The following is a 16,928-nucleotide window of genomic DNA, read 5'->3' on the forward strand; positions in this document are numbered from 1 at the left end:
TGCACCTCAATTTGGCCCATTCACTTTTCACACTTCCTCCTTTTGTTTTTTATCTTTCACACTTTTGACTTTCTTTATTCATCCAAATAGCAAACTCATCACCACTCAACCTGACCAACTCGGCTATGTCCCCGTGCTGCAGTTCTCTGTCTTATCTAGATCATTTGCAATTGAATGGAATAGATCCCTTTTGGACAAAGTGGATTCACCTGCTGCTGCAGTGACCACAGGTGTGATAACATCTAGAATTGGCATCTGGTGCGATCTCTCCGCTTCCACTCCAAAGAAAGTTACCTGTTTATTCCTATCATGCATTGGTTTTTGGGGTTTTCTTTGAGTAATGATGATCTCTTTAGTAGTCTGTTGGCGCCCTCTCCTGGAGGAATAGTTTGCTTGCTCTTGGACATTCTAAAAGAGAGGTCATGATAGACATTGAGCTTCTGAGCTCAATTGGGGACAGTCATGGGTGATGAATGTTTGCAACCTACTGCGAAGCCTCATACCGCAATATAAGGAACGTCAAATACTAAGAAAGGGCGGCCTATGAAAGAATTACTACTTTCAATAAGTACACTTAAACGGCTAATTGGGAATAGAAAAACTGTAAAAAGCCCTCTGAGAAAGCCCCCCTCTAACCTTTGATAGTAAGCTTTTCTGTAGTCTGCCTGTTGATGTATTTTCCGTTTGAACTGTGCACAACATGAAGAGACGGAACACTGGCGGCTTGTCACAATGCCCCCCGATGACATCACAATAGCGCTGCTGCCTAGAAAACAAGCTGCGCAGAAGAAGTTGTTCTTTGGGTGGGAGGGTGGGCTAGTGGAAGGAGGGGGCAATCTCTTTTTTTCCCGGGTGGTAGGGGGATGACAGGAGAAGGGAAGCGGGTGGTGAGAAAGGTACAGAGGGCAGGGTTTGGGGGCTGGGAAGGAAAGGGAAAAGATTAGGGTTTGGGGATGATGAAAGGGCTTTCTACGGGTAAGGATGGCAAAGGGTGGCAGTGACGGAAAGTCAGGCAACCTGTCCTGTCCGTCTTTTTGTATCGTGAATTGGAAAGACTGCAAGGGGGAGGGGAGTTGCTTGCGCCCTAAAGGAGGAGTTATTCAGATTCATTGCAGTGGGCGGCGGCTGCAAAACGCACCATTCTTCTTGTTTTGGCTCTGCAAAGCAGCCTTTTCAAGGGTTGGCTTGGGTGACAAAATGTCTTGTGTAGGCGTGGGTTTGTCTCCCTCTCGCTCTCTCTCCCTAAGATGTGTCCGGCATAGGCCAGGGTGCCACTCGAGGCCCAAACCAATTCTGGTTATCGCTTCTCGGCCTTTTGGCTAAGATCAAGTGTAGTATCTGTTCTTATCAGTTTAATATCTGATACGTCCCCTATCTGGGGACCATATATTAAATGGATTTTTAGAACAGGGAGATGGAAAAAGAGCTTGCTCTGTCCACTCCACGCATTGACCTGGTATTGCAGTACCTCCAGGAACGGTGCACCCCTTCTTAACCCAGTTTCCAAAAGCAGAACTCAATTCACCTGATTCATATTAGCCCGATTTAATGAATTGGAAGAAAGCATACGTCTTCATATGCACCTCAATTTGGCCCATTCACTTTTCACACTTCCTCCTTTTGTTTTTTATCTTTCACACTTTTGACTTTCTTTATTCATCCAAATAGCAAACTCATCACCACTCAACCTGACCAACTCGGCTATGTCCCCGTGCTGCAGTTCTCTGTCTTATCTAGATCATTTGCAATTGAATGGAATAGATCCCTTTTGGACAAAGTGGATTCACCTGCTGCTGCAGTGACCACAGGTGTGATAACATCTAGAATTGGCATCTGGTGCGATCTCTCCGCTTCCACTCCAAAGAAAGTTACCTGTTTATTCCTATCATGCATTGGTTTTTGGGGTTTTCTTTGAGTAATGATGATCTCTTTAGTAGTCTGTTGGCGCCCTCTCCTGGAGGAATAGTTTGCTTGCTCTTGGACATTCTAAAAGAGAGGTCATGATAGACATTGAGCTTCTGAGCTCAATTGGGGACAGTCATGGGTGATGAATGTTTGCAACCTACTGCGAAGCCTCATACCGCAATATAAGGAACGTCAAATACTAAGAAAGGGCGGCCTATGAAAGAATTACTACTTTCAATAAGTACACTTAAACGGCTAATTGGGAATAGAAAAACTGTAAAAAGCCCTCTGAGAAAGCCCCCCTCTAACCTTTGATAGTAAGCTTTTCTGTAGTCTGCCTGTTGATGTATTTTCCGTTTGAACTGTGCACAACATGAAGAGACGGAACACTGGCGGCTTGTCACAATGCCCCCCGATGACATCACAATAGCGCTGCTGCCTAGAAAACAAGCTGCGCAGAAGAAGTTGTTCTTTGGGTGGGAGGGTGGGCTAGTGGAAGGAGGGGGCAATCTCTTTTTTTCCCGGGTGGTAGGGGGATGACAGGAGAAGGGAAGCGGGTGGTGAGAAAGGTACAGAGGGCAGGGTTTGGGGGCTGGGAAGGAAAGGGAAAAGATTAGGGTTTGGGGATGATGAAAGGGCTTTCTACGGGTAAGGATGGCAAAGGGTGGCAGTGACGGAAAGTCAGGCAACCTGTCCTGTCCGTCTTTTTGTATCGTGAATTGGAAAGACTGCAAGGGGGAGGGGAGTTGCTTGCGCCCTAAAGGAGGAGTTATTCAGATTCATTGCAGTGGGCGGCGGCTGCAAAACGCACCATTCTTCTTGTTTTGGCTCTGCAAAGCAGCCTTTTCAAGGGTTGGCTTGGGTGACAAAATGTCTTGTGTAGGCGTGGGTTTGTCTCCCTCTCGCTCTCTCTCCCTAAGATGTGTCCGGCATAGGCCAGGGTGCCACTCGAGGCCCAAACCAATTCTGGTTATCGCTTCTCGGCCTTTTGGCTAAGATCAAGTGTAGTATCTGTTCTTATCAGTTTAATATCTGATACGTCCCCTATCTGGGGACCATATATTAAATGGATTTTTAGAACAGGGAGATGGAAAAAGAGCTTGCTCTGTCCACTCCACGCATTGACCTGGTATTGCAGTACCTCCAGGAACGGTGCACCCCTTCTTAACCCAGTTTCCAAAAGCAGAACTCAATTCACCTGATTCATATTAGCCCGATTTAATGAATTGGAAGAAAGCATACGTCTTCATATGCACCTCAATTTGGCCCATTCACTTTTCACACTTCCTCCTTTTGTTTTTTATCTTTCACACTTTTGACTTTCTTTATTCATCCAAATAGCAAACTCATCACCACTCAACCTGACCAACTCGGCTATGTCCCCGTGCTGCAGTTCTCTGTCTTATCTAGATCATTTGCAATTGAATGGAATAGATCCCTTTTGGACAAAGTGGATTCACCTGCTGCTGCAGTGACCACAGGTGTGATAACATCTAGAATTGGCATCTGGTGCGATCTCTCCGCTTCCACTCCAAAGAAAGTTACCTGTTTATTCCTATCATGCATTGGTTTTTGGGGTTTTCTTTGAGTAATCATGATCTCTTTAGTAGTCTGTTGGCGCCCTCTCCTGGAGGAATAGTTTGCTTGCTCTTGGACATTCTAAAAGAGAGGTCATGATAGACATTGAGCTTCTGAGCTCAATTGGGGACAGTCATGGGTGATGAATGTTTGCAACCTACTGCGAAGCCTCATACCGCAATATAAGGAACGTCAAATACTAAGAAAGGGCGGCCTATGAAAGAATTACTACTTTCAATAAGTACACTTAAACGGCTAATTGGGAATAGAAAAACTGTAAAAAGCCCTCTGAGAAAGCCCCCCTCTAACCTTTGATAGTAAGCTTTTCTGTAGTCTGCCTGTTGATGTATTTTCCGTTTGAACTGTGCACAACATGAAGAGACGGAACACTGGCGGCTTGTCACAATGCCCCCCGATGACATCACAATAGCGCTGCTGCCTAGAAAACAAGCTGCGCAGAAGAAGTTGTTCTTTGGGTGGGAGGGTGGGCTAGTGGAAGGAGGGGGCAATCTCTTTTTTTCCCGGGTGGTAGGGGGATGACAGGAGAAGGGAAGCGGGTGGTGAGAAAGGTACAGAGGGCAGGGTTTGGGGGCTGGGAAGGAAAGGGAAAAGATTAGGGTTTGGGGATGATGAAAGGGCTTTCTACGGGTAAGGATGGCAAAGGGTGGCAGTGACGGAAAGTCAGGCAACCTGTCCTGTCCGTCTTTTTGTATCGTGAATTGGAAAGACTGCAAGGGGGAGGGGAGTTGCTTGCGCCCTAAAGGAGGAGTTATTCAGATTCATTGCAGTGGGCGGCGGCTGCAAAACGCACCATTCTTCTTGTTTTGGCTCTGCAAAGCAGCCTTTTCAAGGGTTGGCTTGGGTGACAAAATGTCTTGTGTAGGCGTGGGTTTGTCTCCCTCTCGCTCTCTCTCCCTAAGATGTGTCCGGCATAGGCCAGGGTGCCACTCGAGGCCCAAACCAATTCTGGTTATCGCTTCTCGGCCTTTTGGCTAAGATCAAGTGTAGTATCTGTTCTTATCAGTTTAATATCTGATACGTCCCCTATCTGGGGACCATATATTAAATGGATTTTTAGAACAGGGAGATGGAAAAAGAGCTTGCTCTGTCCACTCCACGCATTGACCTGGTATTGCAGTACCTCCAGGAACGGTGCACCCCTTCTTAACCCAGTTTCCAAAAGCAGAACTCAATTCACCTGATTCATATTAGCCCGATTTAATGAATTGGAAGAAAGCATACGTCTTCATATGCACCTCAATTTGGCCCATTCACTTTTCACACTTCCTCCTTTTGTTTTTTATCTTTCACACTTTTGACTTTCTTTATTCATCCAAATAGCAAACTCATCACCACTCAACCTGACCAACTCGGCTATGTCCCCGTGCTGCAGTTCTCTGTCTTATCTAGATCATTTGCAATTGAATGGAATAGATCCCTTTTGGACAAAGTGGATTCACCTGCTGCTGCAGTGACCACAGGTGTGATAACATCTAGAATTGGCATCTGGTGCGATCTCTCCGCTTCCACTCCAAAGAAAGTTACCTGTTTATTCCTATCATGCATTGGTTTTTGGGGTTTTCTTTGAGTAATGATGATCTCTTTAGTAGTCTGTTGGCGCCCTCTCCTGGAGGAATAGTTTGCTTGCTCTTGGACATTCTAAAAGAGAGGTCATGATAGACATTGAGCTTCTGAGCTCAATTGGGGACAGTCATGGGTGATGAATGTTTGCAACCTACTGCGAAGCCTCATACCGCAATATAAGGAACGTCAAATACTAAGAAAGGGCGGCCTATGAAAGAATTACTACTTTCAATAAGTACACTTAAACGGCTAATTGGGAATAGAAAAACTGTAAAAAGCCCTCTGAGAAAGCCCCCCTCTAACCTTTGATAGTAAGCTTTTCTGTAGTCTGCCTGTTGATGTATTTTCCGTTTGAACTGTGCACAACATGAAGAGACGGAACACTGGCGGCTTGTCACAATGCCCCCCGATGACATCACAATAGCGCTGCTGCCTAGAAAACAAGCTGCGCAGAAGAAGTTGTTCTTTGGGTGGGAGGGTGGGCTAGTGGAAGGAGGGGGCAATCTCTTTTTTTCCCGGGTGGTAGGGGGATGACAGGAGAAGGGAAGCGGGTGGTGAGAAAGGTACAGAGGGCAGGGTTTGGGGGCTGGGAAGGAAAGGGAAAAGATTAGGGTTTGGGGATGATGAAAGGGCTTTCTACGGGTAAGGATGGCAAAGGGTGGCAGTGACGGAAAGTCAGGCAACCTGTCCTGTCCGTCTTTTTGTATCGTGAATTGGAAAGACTGCAAGGGGGAGGGGAGTTGCTTGCGCCCTAAAGGAGGAGTTATTCAGATTCATTGCAGTGGGCGGCGGCTGCAAAACGCACCATTCTTCTTGTTTTGGCTCTGCAAAGCAGCCTTTTCAAGGGTTGGCTTGGGTGACAAAATGTCTTGTGTAGGCGTGGGTTTGTCTCCCTCTCGCTCTCTCTCCCTAAGATGTGTCCGGCATAGGCCAGGGTGCCACTCGAGGCCCAAACCAATTCTGGTTATCGCTTCTCGGCCTTTTGGCTAAGATCAAGTGTAGTATCTGTTCTTATCAGTTTAATATCTGATACGTCCCCTATCTGGGGACCATATATTAAATGGATTTTTAGAACAGGGAGATGGAAAAAGAGCTTGCTCTGTCCACTCCACGCATTGACCTGGTATTGCAGTACCTCCAGGAACGGTGCACCCCTTCTTAACCCAGTTTCCAAAAGCAGAACTCAATTCACCTGATTCATATTAGCCCGATTTAATGAATTGGAAGAAAGCATACGTCTTCATATGCACCTCAATTTGGCCCATTCACTTTTCACACTTCCTCCTTTTGTTTTTTATCTTTCACACTTTTGACTTTCTTTATTCATCCAAATAGCAAACTCATCACCACTCAACCTGACCAACTCGGCTATGTCCCCGTGCTGCAGTTCTCTGTCTTATCTAGATCATTTGCAATTGAATGGAATAGATCCCTTTTGGACAAAGTGGATTCACCTGCTGCTGCAGTGACCACAGGTGTGATAACATCTAGAATTGGCATCTGGTGCGATCTCTCCGCTTCCACTCCAAAGAAAGTTACCTGTTTATTCCTATCATGCATTGGTTTTTGGGGTTTTCTTTGAGTAATGATGATCTCTTTAGTAGTCTGTTGGCGCCCTCTCCTGGAGGAATAGTTTGCTTGCTCTTGGACATTCTAAAAGAGAGGTCATGATAGACATTGAGCTTCTGAGCTCAATTGGGGACAGTCATGGGTGATGAATGTTTGCAACCTACTGCGAAGCCTCATACCGCAATATAAGGAACGTCAAATACTAAGAAAGGGCGGCCTATGAAAGAATTACTACTTTCAATAAGTACACTTAAACGGCTAATTGGGAATAGAAAAACTGTAAAAAGCCCTCTGAGAAAGCCCCCCTCTAACCTTTGATAGTAAGCTTTTCTGTAGTCTGCCTGTTGATGTATTTTCCGTTTGAACTGTGCACAACATGAAGAGACGGAACACTGGCGGCTTGTCACAATGCCCCCCGATGACATCACAATAGCGCTGCTGCCTAGAAAACAAGCTGCGCAGAAGAAGTTGTTCTTTGGGTGGGAGGGTGGGCTAGTGGAAGGAGGGGGCAATCTCTTTTTTTCCCGGGTGGTAGGGGGATGACAGGAGAAGGGAAGCGGGTGGTGAGAAAGGTACAGAGGGCAGGGTTTGGGGGCTGGGAAGGAAAGGGAAAAGATTAGGGTTTGGGGATGATGAAAGGGCTTTCTACGGGTAAGGATGGCAAAGGGTGGCAGTGACGGAAAGTCAGGCAACCTGTCCTGTCCGTCTTTTTGTATCGTGAATTGGAAAGACTGCAAGGGGGAGGGGAGTTGCTTGCGCCCTAAAGGAGGAGTTATTCAGATTCATTGCAGTGGGCGGCGGCTGCAAAACGCACCATTCTTCTTGTTTTGGCTCTGCAAAGCAGCCTTTTCAAGGGTTGGCTTGGGTGACAAAATGTCTTGTGTAGGCGTGGGTTTGTCTCCCTCTCGCTCTCTCTCCCTAAGATGTGTCCGGCATAGGCCAGGGTGCCACTCGAGGCCCAAACCAATTCTGGTTATCGCTTCTCGGCCTTTTGGCTAAGATCAAGTGTAGTATCTGTGAGGCTCGGCAGATGCAATGCACACTGGAAGGTTGCGCTTGCTAGTACTCTTGATGTATAGTATATTCATCTAGAGGAAAGCATGGCCCTACCAGGATCGAGGCTATTAGACTGAGTAAGTGTGGGGGCTATGGTGCAATGTGCCCCAGGACTGACGACCCTGGAGTGAGTCTGAGCTTGCTGGCTTGGGACCCCGGCGAGCCTTGGGCTCTGTAGCACACCGTACCTTGCCCTTTCATACTTTCTGAGCATATTGCTCTATCCCGGCCTTCTGGCTAGGAAGGGAAATTTTTATAATCATGGTCGGAGGTCCGTTCAGCTTTGGGCTGAGAAACCAACACCCGGTTGGAGGTCCGGGTCAGCTTCGGCTGAGAAACCAACACCCGGTTGGAGGTCTGGGTCAGCTTCGGCTGAGAAACCAACACCCGGTTGGAGGTCCGGGTCAGCTTCGGCTGAGAAACCAACACCCGGTTGGAGGTCCGGTTAGCCTTGGGCTGAGAAACCAACACCGGTTGACGGTCCGGGCAGTTTCGGCTGCGAAACCAACAACTAGTAGCTCTCTACTCCACTTGGGTAAGATGCCTGGGTGGACGCTGGGAGCAACGACAAGGCTCAACCAGGCTTCGGCTTGGGGGAGCACCGAAGATCCCTGACCCTTGCTGTGGCCTTCTGGCTCGGAGGGACGGGGTTGATTTTTGGGGACCCTCTCCTCACGGAGGGGTCCACACGAATCCTAGCCTTTGCACTGTTTTTGGTGTGACTTCGGTCATGCATTTTTTGCGGTGCTTTGGAAAGCTTCATTAAATCAAAAATCTGTTCTTATCAGTTTAATATCTGATACGTCCCCTATCTGGGGACCATATATTAAATGGATTTTTAGAACAGGGAGATGGAAAAAGAGCTTGCTCTGTCCACTCCACGCATTGACCTGGTATTGCAGTACCTCCAGGAACGGTGCACCCCTTCTTAACCCAGTTTCCAAAAGCAGAACTCAATTCACCTGATTCATATTAGCCCGATTTAATGAATTGGAAGAAAGCATACGTCTTCATATGCACCTCAATTTGGCCCATTCACTTTTCACACTTCCTCCTTTTGTTTTTTATCTTTCACACTTTTGACTTTCTTTATTCATCCAAATAGCAAACTCATCACCACTCAACCTGACCAACTCGGCTATGTCCCCGTGCTGCAGTTCTCTGTCTTATCTAGATCATTTGCAATTGAATGGAATAGATCCCTTTTGGACAAAGTGGATTCACCTGCTGCTGCAGTGACCACAGGTGTGATAACATCTAGAATTGGCATCTGGTGCGATCTCTCCGCTTCCACTCCAAAGAAAGTTACCTGTTTATTCCTATCATGCATTGGTTTTTGGGGTTTTCTTTGAGTAATGATGATCTCTTTAGTAGTCTGTTGGCGCCCTCTCCTGGAGGAATAGTTTGCTTGCTCTTGGACATTCTAAAAGAGAGGTCATGATAGACATTGAGCTTCTGAGCTCAATTGGGGACAGTCATGGGTGATGAATGTTTGCAACCTACTGCGAAGCCTCATACCGCAATATAAGGAACGTCAAATACTAAGAAAGGGCGGCCTATGAAAGAATTACTACTTTCAATAAGTACACTTAAACGGCTAATTGGGAATAGAAAAACTGTAAAAAGCCCTCTGAGAAAGCCCCCCTCTAACCTTTGATAGTAAGCTTTTCTGTAGTCTGCCTGTTGATGTATTTTCCGTTTGAACTGTGCACAACATGAAGAGACGGAACACTGGCGGCTTGTCACAATGCCCCCCGATGACATCACAATAGCGCTGCTGCCTAGAAAACAAGCTGCGCAGAAGAAGTTGTTCTTTGGGTGGGAGGGTGGGCTAGTGGAAGGAGGGGGCAATCTCTTTTTTTCCCGGGTGGTAGGGGGATGACAGGAGAAGGGAAGCGGGTGGTGAGAAAGGTACAGAGGGCAGGGTTTGGGGGCTGGGAAGGAAAGGGAAAAGATTAGGGTTTGGGGATGATGAAAGGGCTTTCTACGGGTAAGGATGGCAAAGGGTGGCAGTGACGGAAAGTCAGGCAACCTGTCCTGTCCGTCTTTTTGTATCGTGAATTGGAAAGACTGCAAGGGGGAGGGGAGTTGCTTGCGCCCTAAAGGAGGAGTTATTCAGATTCATTGCAGTGGGCGGCGGCTGCAAAACGCACCATTCTTCTTGTTTTGGCTCTGCAAAGCAGCCTTTTCAAGGGTTGGCTTGGGTGACAAAATGTCTTGTGTAGGCGTGGGTTTGTCTCCCTCTCGCTCTCTCTCCCTAAGATGTGTCCGGCATAGGCCAGGGTGCCACTCGAGGCCCAAACCAATTCTGGTTATCGCTTCTCGGCCTTTTGGCTAAGATCAAGTGTAGTATCTGTTCTTATCAGTTTAATATCTGATACGTCCCCTATCTGGGGACCATATATTAAATGGATTTTTAGAACAGGGAGATGGAAAAAGAGCTTGCTCTGTCCACTCCACGCATTGACCTGGTATTGCAGTACCTCCAGGAACGGTGCACCCCTTCTTAACCCAGTTTCCAAAAGCAGAACTCAATTCACCTGATTCATATTAGCCCGATTTAATGAATTGGAAGAAAGCATACGTCTTCATATGCACCTCAATTTGGCCCATTCACTTTTCACACTTCCTCCTTTTGTTTTTTATCTTTCACACTTTTGACTTTCTTTATTCATCCAAATAGCAAACTCATCACCACTCAACCTGACCAACTCGGCTATGTCCCCGTGCTGCAGTTCTCTGTCTTATCTAGATCATTTGCAATTGAATGGAATAGATCCCTTTTGGACAAAGTGGATTCACCTGCTGCTGCAGTGACCACAGGTGTGATAACATCTAGAATTGGCATCTGGTGCGATCTCTCCGCTTCCACTCCAAAGAAAGTTACCTGTTTATTCCTATCATGCATTGGTTTTTGGGGTTTTCTTTGAGTAATGATGATCTCTTTAGTAGTCTGTTGGCGCCCTCTCCTGGAGGAATAGTTTGCTTGCTCTTGGACATTCTAAAAGAGAGGTCATGATAGACATTGAGCTTCTGAGCTCAATTGGGGACAGTCATGGGTGATGAATGTTTGCAACCTACTGCGAAGCCTCATACCGCAATATAAGGAACGTCAAATACTAAGAAAGGGCGGCCTATGAAAGAATTACTACTTTCAATAAGTACACTTAAACGGCTAATTGGGAATAGAAAAACTGTAAAAAGCCCTCTGAGAAAGCCCCCCTCTAACCTTTGATAGTAAGCTTTTCTGTAGTCTGCCTGTTGATGTATTTTCCGTTTGAACTGTGCACAACATGAAGAGACGGAACACTGGCGGCTTGTCACAATGCCCCCCGATGACATCACAATAGCGCTGCTGCCTAGAAAACAAGCTGCGCAGAAGAAGTTGTTCTTTGGGTGGGAGGGTGGGCTAGTGGAAGGAGGGGGCAATCTCTTTTTTTCCCGGGTGGTAGGGGGATGACAGGAGAAGGGAAGCGGGTGGTGAGAAAGGTACAGAGGGCAGGGTTTGGGGGCTGGGAAGGAAAGGGAAAAGATTAGGGTTTGGGGATAATGAAAGGGCTTTCTACGGGTAAGGATGGCAAAGGGTGGCAGTGACGGAAAGTCAGGCAACCTGTCCTGTCCGTCTTTTTGTATCGTGAATTGGAAAGACTGCAAGGGGGAGGGGAGTTGCTTGCGCCCTAAAGGAGGAGTTATTCAGATTCATTGCAGTGGGCGGCGGCTGCAAAACGCACCATTCTTCTTGTTTTGGCTCTGCAAAGCAGCCTTTTCAAGGGTTGGCTTGGGTGACAAAATGTCTTGTGTAGGCGTGGGTTTGTCTCCCTCTCGCTCTCTCTCCCTAAGATGTGTCCGGCATAGGCCAGGGTGCCACTCGAGGCCCAAACCAATTCTGGTTATCGCTTCTCGGCCTTTTGGCTAAGATCAAGTGTAGTATCTGTTCTTATCAGTTTAATATCTGATACGTCCCCTATCTGGGGACCATATATTAAATGGATTTTTAGAACAGGGAGATGGAAAAAGAGCTTGCTCTGTCCACTCCACGCATTGACCTGGTATTGCAGTACCTCCAGGAACGGTGCACCCCTTCTTAACCCAGTTTCCAAAAGCAGAACTCAATTCACCTGATTCATATTAGCCCGATTTAATGAATTGGAAGAAAGCATACGTCTTCATATGCACCTCAATTTGGCCCATTCACTTTTCACACTTCCTCCTTTTGTTTTTTATCTTTCACACTTTTGACTTTCTTTATTCATCCAAATAGCAAACTCATCACCACTCAACCTGACCAACTCGGCTATGTCCCCGTGCTGCAGTTCTCTGTCTTATCTAGATCATTTGCAATTGAATGGAATAGATCCCTTTTGGACAAAGTGGATTCACCTGCTGCTGCAGTGACCACAGGTGTGATAACATCTAGAATTGGCATCTGGTGCGATCTCTCCGCTTCCACTCCAAAGAAAGTTACCTGTTTATTCCTATCATGCATTGGTTTTTGGGGTTTTCTTTGAGTAATGATGATCTCTTTAGTAGTCTGTTGGCGCCCTCTCCTGGAGGAATAGTTTGCTTGCTCTTGGACATTCTAAAAGAGAGGTCATGATAGACATTGAGCTTCTGAGCTCAATTGGGGACAGTCATGGGTGATGAATGTTTGCAACCTACTGCGAAGCCTCATACCGCAATATAAGGAACGTCAAATACTAAGAAAGGGCGGCCTATGAAAGAATTACTACTTTCAATAAGTACACTTAAACGGCTAATTGGGAATAGAAAAACTGTAAAAAGCCCTCTGAGAAAGCCCCCCTCTAACCTTTGATAGTAAGCTTTTCTGTAGTCTGCCTGTTGATGTATTTTCCGTTTGAACTGTGCACAACATGAAGAGACGGAACACTGGCGGCTTGTCACAATGCCCCCCGATGACATCACAATAGCGCTGCTGCCTAGAAAACAAGCTGCGCAGAAGAAGTTGTTCTTTGGGTGGGAGGGTGGGCTAGTGGAAGGAGGGGACAATCTCTTTTTTTCCCGGGTGGTAGGGGGATGACAGGAGAAGGGAAGCGGGTGGTGAGAAAGGTACAGAGGGCAGGGTTTGGGGGCTGGGAAGGAAAGGGAAAAGATTAGGGTTTGGGGATGATGAAAGGGCTTTCTACGGGTAAGGATGGCAAAGGGTGGCAGTGACGGAAAGTCAGGCAACCTGTCCTGTCCGTCTTTTTGTATCGTGAATTGGAAAGACTGCAAGGGGGAGGGGAGTTGCTTGCGCCCTAAAGGAGGAGTTATTCAGATTCATTGCAGTGGGCGGCGGCTGCAAAACGCACCATTCTTCTTGTTTTGGCTCTGCAAAGCAGCCTTTTCAAGGGTTGGCTTGGGTGACAAAATGTCTTGTGTAGGCGTGGGTTTGTCTCCCTCTCGCTCTCTCTCCCTAAGATGTGTCCGGCATAGGCCAGGGTGCCACTCGAGGCCCAAACCAATTCTGGTTATCGCTTCTCGGCCTTTTGGCTAAGATCAAGTGTAGTGTTGTTCGAAGAGGTGGTTTAAGCTCCAGGCCACCTTAGTACAATGATACAATGCACACTGGAAGGTTGCGCTTGCTAGTACTCTGGGTGGATAGTATATTCATCTAGTGGAAAACATGGCCCTACCAGGATCGAGGCTATTAGACTGAATAAGGATGGGGGGATATGGTACAACGTGCCCCAGGACTGACGACCCTGGAGTGAGTCTGAGCTTGCTGGCTTGGGACCCCGGCAAGCCTTGGGCTCTGTAGCACACGGTACCTTGCCTTTTCATACTTTTTGAGCATATTACCCTATCCAGGCCTTCTGGCTAGGAAGGGAAATTTTTATAATCCCGGTCGGAGGTCTGGTCAGCTTTGGGCTGAGAAACTAACACCCGGTTGGAGGTCCGGGTCAGCTTCGGCTGAGAAACCAACACCCGGTTGGAGGTCTGGGTCAGCTTCGGCTGAGAAACCAACACCCGGTTGGAGGTCCGGTTAGCCTTGGGCTGAGAAACCAACACCGGTTGACGGTCCGGGCAGTTTCGGCTGCGAAACGAACAACTAGTAGCTCTCTACTCCACTTGGGTAAGATGCCTGGGTGGACGCTGGGAGCAACGACAAGGCTCAACCAGGCTTCGGCTTGGGGGAGCACCGAAGATCCCTGACCCTTGCTGTGGCCTTCTGGCTCGGAGGGACGGGGTTGATTTTTGGGGACCCTCTCCTCACGGTGGGGTCCACACGAATCCTAGCCTTTGCACTGTTTTTGGTGTGACTTCGGTCATGCATTTTTTGTGGTGCTTTGGAAAGCTTCATTAAATCAAAATCTGTTCTTATCAGTTTAATATCTGATACGTCCCCTATCTGGGGACCATATATTAAATGGATTTTTAGAACAGGGAGATGGAAAAAGAGCTTGCTCTGTCCACTCCACGCATTGACCTGGTATTGCAGTACCTCCAGGAACGGTGCACCCCTTCTTAACCCAGTTTCCAAAAGCAGAACTCAATTCACCTGATTCATATTAGCCCGATTTAATGAATTGGAAGAAAGCATACGTCTTCATATGCACCTCAATTTGGCCCATTCACTTTTCACACTTCCTCCTTTTGTTTTTTATCTTTCACACTTTTGACTTTCTTTATTCATCCAAATAGCAAACTCATCACCACTCAACCTGACCAACTCGGCTATGTCCCCGTGCTGCAGTTCTCTGTCTTATCTAGATCATTTGCAATTGAATGGAATAGATCCCTTTTGGACAAAGTGGATTCACCTGCTGCTGCAGTGACCACAGGTGTGATAACATCTAGAATTGGCATCTGGTGCGATCTCTCCGCTTCCACTCCAAAGAAAGTTACCTGTTTATTCCTATCATGCATTGGTTTTTGGGGTTTTCTTTGAGTAATGATGATCTCTTTAGTAGTCTGTTGGCGCCCTCTCCTGGAGGAATAGTTTGCTTGCTCTTGGACATTCTAAAAGAGAGGTCATGATAGACATTGAGCTTCTGAGCTCAATTGGGGACAGTCATGGGTGATGAATGTTTGCAACCTACTGCGAAGCCTCATACCGCAATATAAGGAACGTCAAATACTAAGAAAGGGCGGCCTATGAAAGAATTACTACTTTCAATAAGTACACTTAAACGGCTAATTGGGAATAGAAAAACTGTAAAAAGCCCTCTGAGAAAGCCCCCCTCTAACCTTTGATAGTAAGCTTTTCTGTAGTCTGCCTGTTGATGTATTTTCCGTTTGAACTGTGCACAACATGAAGAGACGGAACACTGGCGGCTTGTCACAATGCCCCCCGATGACATCACAATAGCGCTGCTGCCTAGAAAACAAGCTGCGCAGAAGAAGTTGTTCTTTGGGTGGGAGGGTGGGCTAGTGGAAGGAGGGGGCAATCTCTTTTTTTCCCGGGTGGTAGGGGGATGACAGGAGAAGGGAAGCGGGTGGTGAGAAAGGTACAGAGGGCAGGGTTTGGGGGCTGGGAAGGAAAGGGAAAAGATTAGGGTTTGGGGATGATGAAAGGGCTTTCTACGGGTAAGGATGGCAAAGGGTGGCAGTGACGGAAAGTCAGGCAACCTGTCCTGTCCGTCTTTTTGTATCGTGAATTGGAAAGACTGCAAGGGGGAGGGGAGTTGCTTGCGCCCTAAAGGAGGAGTTATTCAGATTCATTGCAGTGGGCGGCGGCTGCAAAACGCACCATTCTTCTTGTTTTGGCTCTGCAAAGCAGCCTTTTCAAGGGTTGGCTTGGGTGACAAAATGTCTTGTGTAGTCGTGGGTTTGTCTCCCTCTCGCTCTCTCTCCCTAAGATGTGTCCGGCATAGGCCAGGGTGCCACTCGAGGCCCAAACCAATTCTGGTTATCGCTTCTCGGCCTTTTGGCTAAGATCAAGTGTAGTATCTGTTCTTATCAGTTTAATATCTGATACGTCCCCTATCTGGGGACCATATATTAAATGGATTTTTAGAACAGGGAGATGGAAAAAGAGCTTGCTCTGTCCACTCCACGCATTGACCTGGTATTGCAGTACCTCCAGGAACGGTGCACCCCTTCTTAACCCAGTTTCCAAAAGCAGAACTCAATTCACCTGATTCATATTAGCCCGATTTAATGAATTGGAAGAAAGCATACGTCTTCATATGCACCTCAATTTGGCCCATTCACTTTTCACACTTCCTCCTTTTGTTTTTTATCTTTCACACTTTTGACTTTCTTTATTCATCCAAATAGCAAACTCATCACCACTCAACCTGACCAACTCGGCTATGTCCCCGTGCTGCAGTTCTCTGTCTTATCTAGATCATTTGCAATTGAATGGAATAGATCCCTTTTGGACAAAGTGGATTCACCTGCTGCTGCAGTGACCACAGGTGTGATAACATCTAGAATTGGCATCTGGTGCGATCTCTCCGCTTCCACTCCAAAGAAAGTTACCTGTTTATTCCTATCATGCATTGGTTTTTGGGGTTTTCTTTGAGTAATGATGATCTCTTTAGTAGTCTGTTGGCGCCCTCTCCTGGAGGAATAGTTTGCTTGCTCTTGGACATTCTAAAAGAGAGGTCATGATAGACATTGAGCTTCTGAGCTCAATTGGGGACAGTCATGGGTGATGAATGTTTGCAACCTACTGCGAAGCCTCATACCGCAATATAAGGAACGTCAAATACTAAGAAAGGGCGGCCTATGAAAGAATTACTACTTTCAATAAGTACACTTAAACGGCTAATTGGGAATAGAAAAACTGTAAAAAGCCCTCTGAGAAAGCCCCCCTCTAACCTTTGATAGTAAGCTTTTCTGTAGTCTGCCTGTTGATGTATTTTCCGTTTGAACTGTGCACAACATGAAGAGACGGAACACTGGCGGCTTGTCACAATGCCCCCCGATGACATCACAATAGCGCTGCTGCCTAGAAAACAAGCTGCGCAGAAGAAGTTGTTCTTTGGGTGGGAGGGTGGGCTAGTGGAAGGAGGGGGCAATCTCTTTTTTTCCCGGGTGGTAGGGGGATGACAGGAGAAGGGAAGCGGGTGGTGAGAAAGGTACAGAGGGCAGGGTTTGGGGGCTGGGAAGGAAAGGGAAAAGATTAGGGTTTGGGGATGATGAAAGGGCTTTCTACGGGTAAGGATGGCAAAGGGTGGCAGTGACGGAAAGTCAGGCAACCTGTCCTGTCCGTCTTTTTGTATCGTGAATTGGAAAGACTGCAAGGGGGAGGGGAGTTGCTTGCGCCCTAAAGGAGGAGTTATTCAGAT

At 47.0% G+C, this 16,928-nt stretch overlaps 9 non-coding genes and 1 pseudogene across 9 annotated transcripts; all 10 read left to right on the forward strand.

The window, feature by feature from the left end:
• The first annotated feature begins 1,299 nt into the window (after positions 1 to 1,299).
• LOC142285622 (U2 spliceosomal RNA) lies at positions 1,300 to 1,490 on the forward strand. The gene has a single exon (XR_012746983.1). It is a non-coding gene; the product is annotated as a U2 spliceosomal RNA (small nuclear RNA).
• Positions 1,491 to 2,877: 1,387 nt separating this feature from the next.
• Positions 2,878 to 3,068, forward strand: LOC142285623 (U2 spliceosomal RNA). Its single transcript, XR_012746984.1, has one exon. It is a non-coding gene; the product is annotated as a U2 spliceosomal RNA (small nuclear RNA).
• Positions 3,069 to 4,455: 1,387 nt separating this feature from the next.
• Positions 4,456 to 4,646, forward strand: LOC142285625 (U2 spliceosomal RNA). The gene has a single exon (XR_012746986.1). It is a non-coding gene; the product is annotated as a U2 spliceosomal RNA (small nuclear RNA).
• A 1,387-nt stretch (positions 4,647 to 6,033) lies between these two features.
• LOC142285626 (U2 spliceosomal RNA) lies at positions 6,034 to 6,224 on the forward strand. Its single transcript, XR_012746987.1, has one exon. It is a non-coding gene; the product is annotated as a U2 spliceosomal RNA (small nuclear RNA).
• Positions 6,225 to 7,611: 1,387 nt separating this feature from the next.
• Positions 7,612 to 7,738, forward strand: LOC142285603 (U2 spliceosomal RNA; annotated as a pseudogene).
• A 688-nt stretch (positions 7,739 to 8,426) lies between these two features.
• Positions 8,427 to 8,619, forward strand: LOC142285587 (U2 spliceosomal RNA). Its single transcript, XR_012746958.1, has one exon. It is a non-coding gene; the product is annotated as a U2 spliceosomal RNA (small nuclear RNA).
• A 1,387-nt stretch (positions 8,620 to 10,006) lies between these two features.
• Positions 10,007 to 10,197, forward strand: LOC142285627 (U2 spliceosomal RNA). Its single transcript, XR_012746988.1, has one exon. It is a non-coding gene; the product is annotated as a U2 spliceosomal RNA (small nuclear RNA).
• Positions 10,198 to 11,584: 1,387 nt separating this feature from the next.
• On the forward strand, positions 11,585 to 11,775 carry LOC142285628 (U2 spliceosomal RNA). Its single transcript, XR_012746989.1, has one exon. It is a non-coding gene; the product is annotated as a U2 spliceosomal RNA (small nuclear RNA).
• A 2,185-nt stretch (positions 11,776 to 13,960) lies between these two features.
• LOC142285593 (U2 spliceosomal RNA) lies at positions 13,961 to 14,156 on the forward strand. The gene has a single exon (XR_012746964.1). It is a non-coding gene; the product is annotated as a U2 spliceosomal RNA (small nuclear RNA).
• A 1,387-nt stretch (positions 14,157 to 15,543) lies between these two features.
• LOC142285629 (U2 spliceosomal RNA) lies at positions 15,544 to 15,734 on the forward strand. The gene has a single exon (XR_012746990.1). It is a non-coding gene; the product is annotated as a U2 spliceosomal RNA (small nuclear RNA).
• Positions 15,735 to 16,928: the final 1,194 nt, after the last annotated feature.

This window comes from Anomaloglossus baeobatrachus, unplaced genomic scaffold (assembly GCF_048569485.1).
Source record: "Anomaloglossus baeobatrachus isolate aAnoBae1 unplaced genomic scaffold, aAnoBae1.hap1 Scaffold_601, whole genome shotgun sequence".
NCBI lineage: Eukaryota > Metazoa > Chordata > Amphibia > Anura > Aromobatidae > Anomaloglossus > Anomaloglossus baeobatrachus.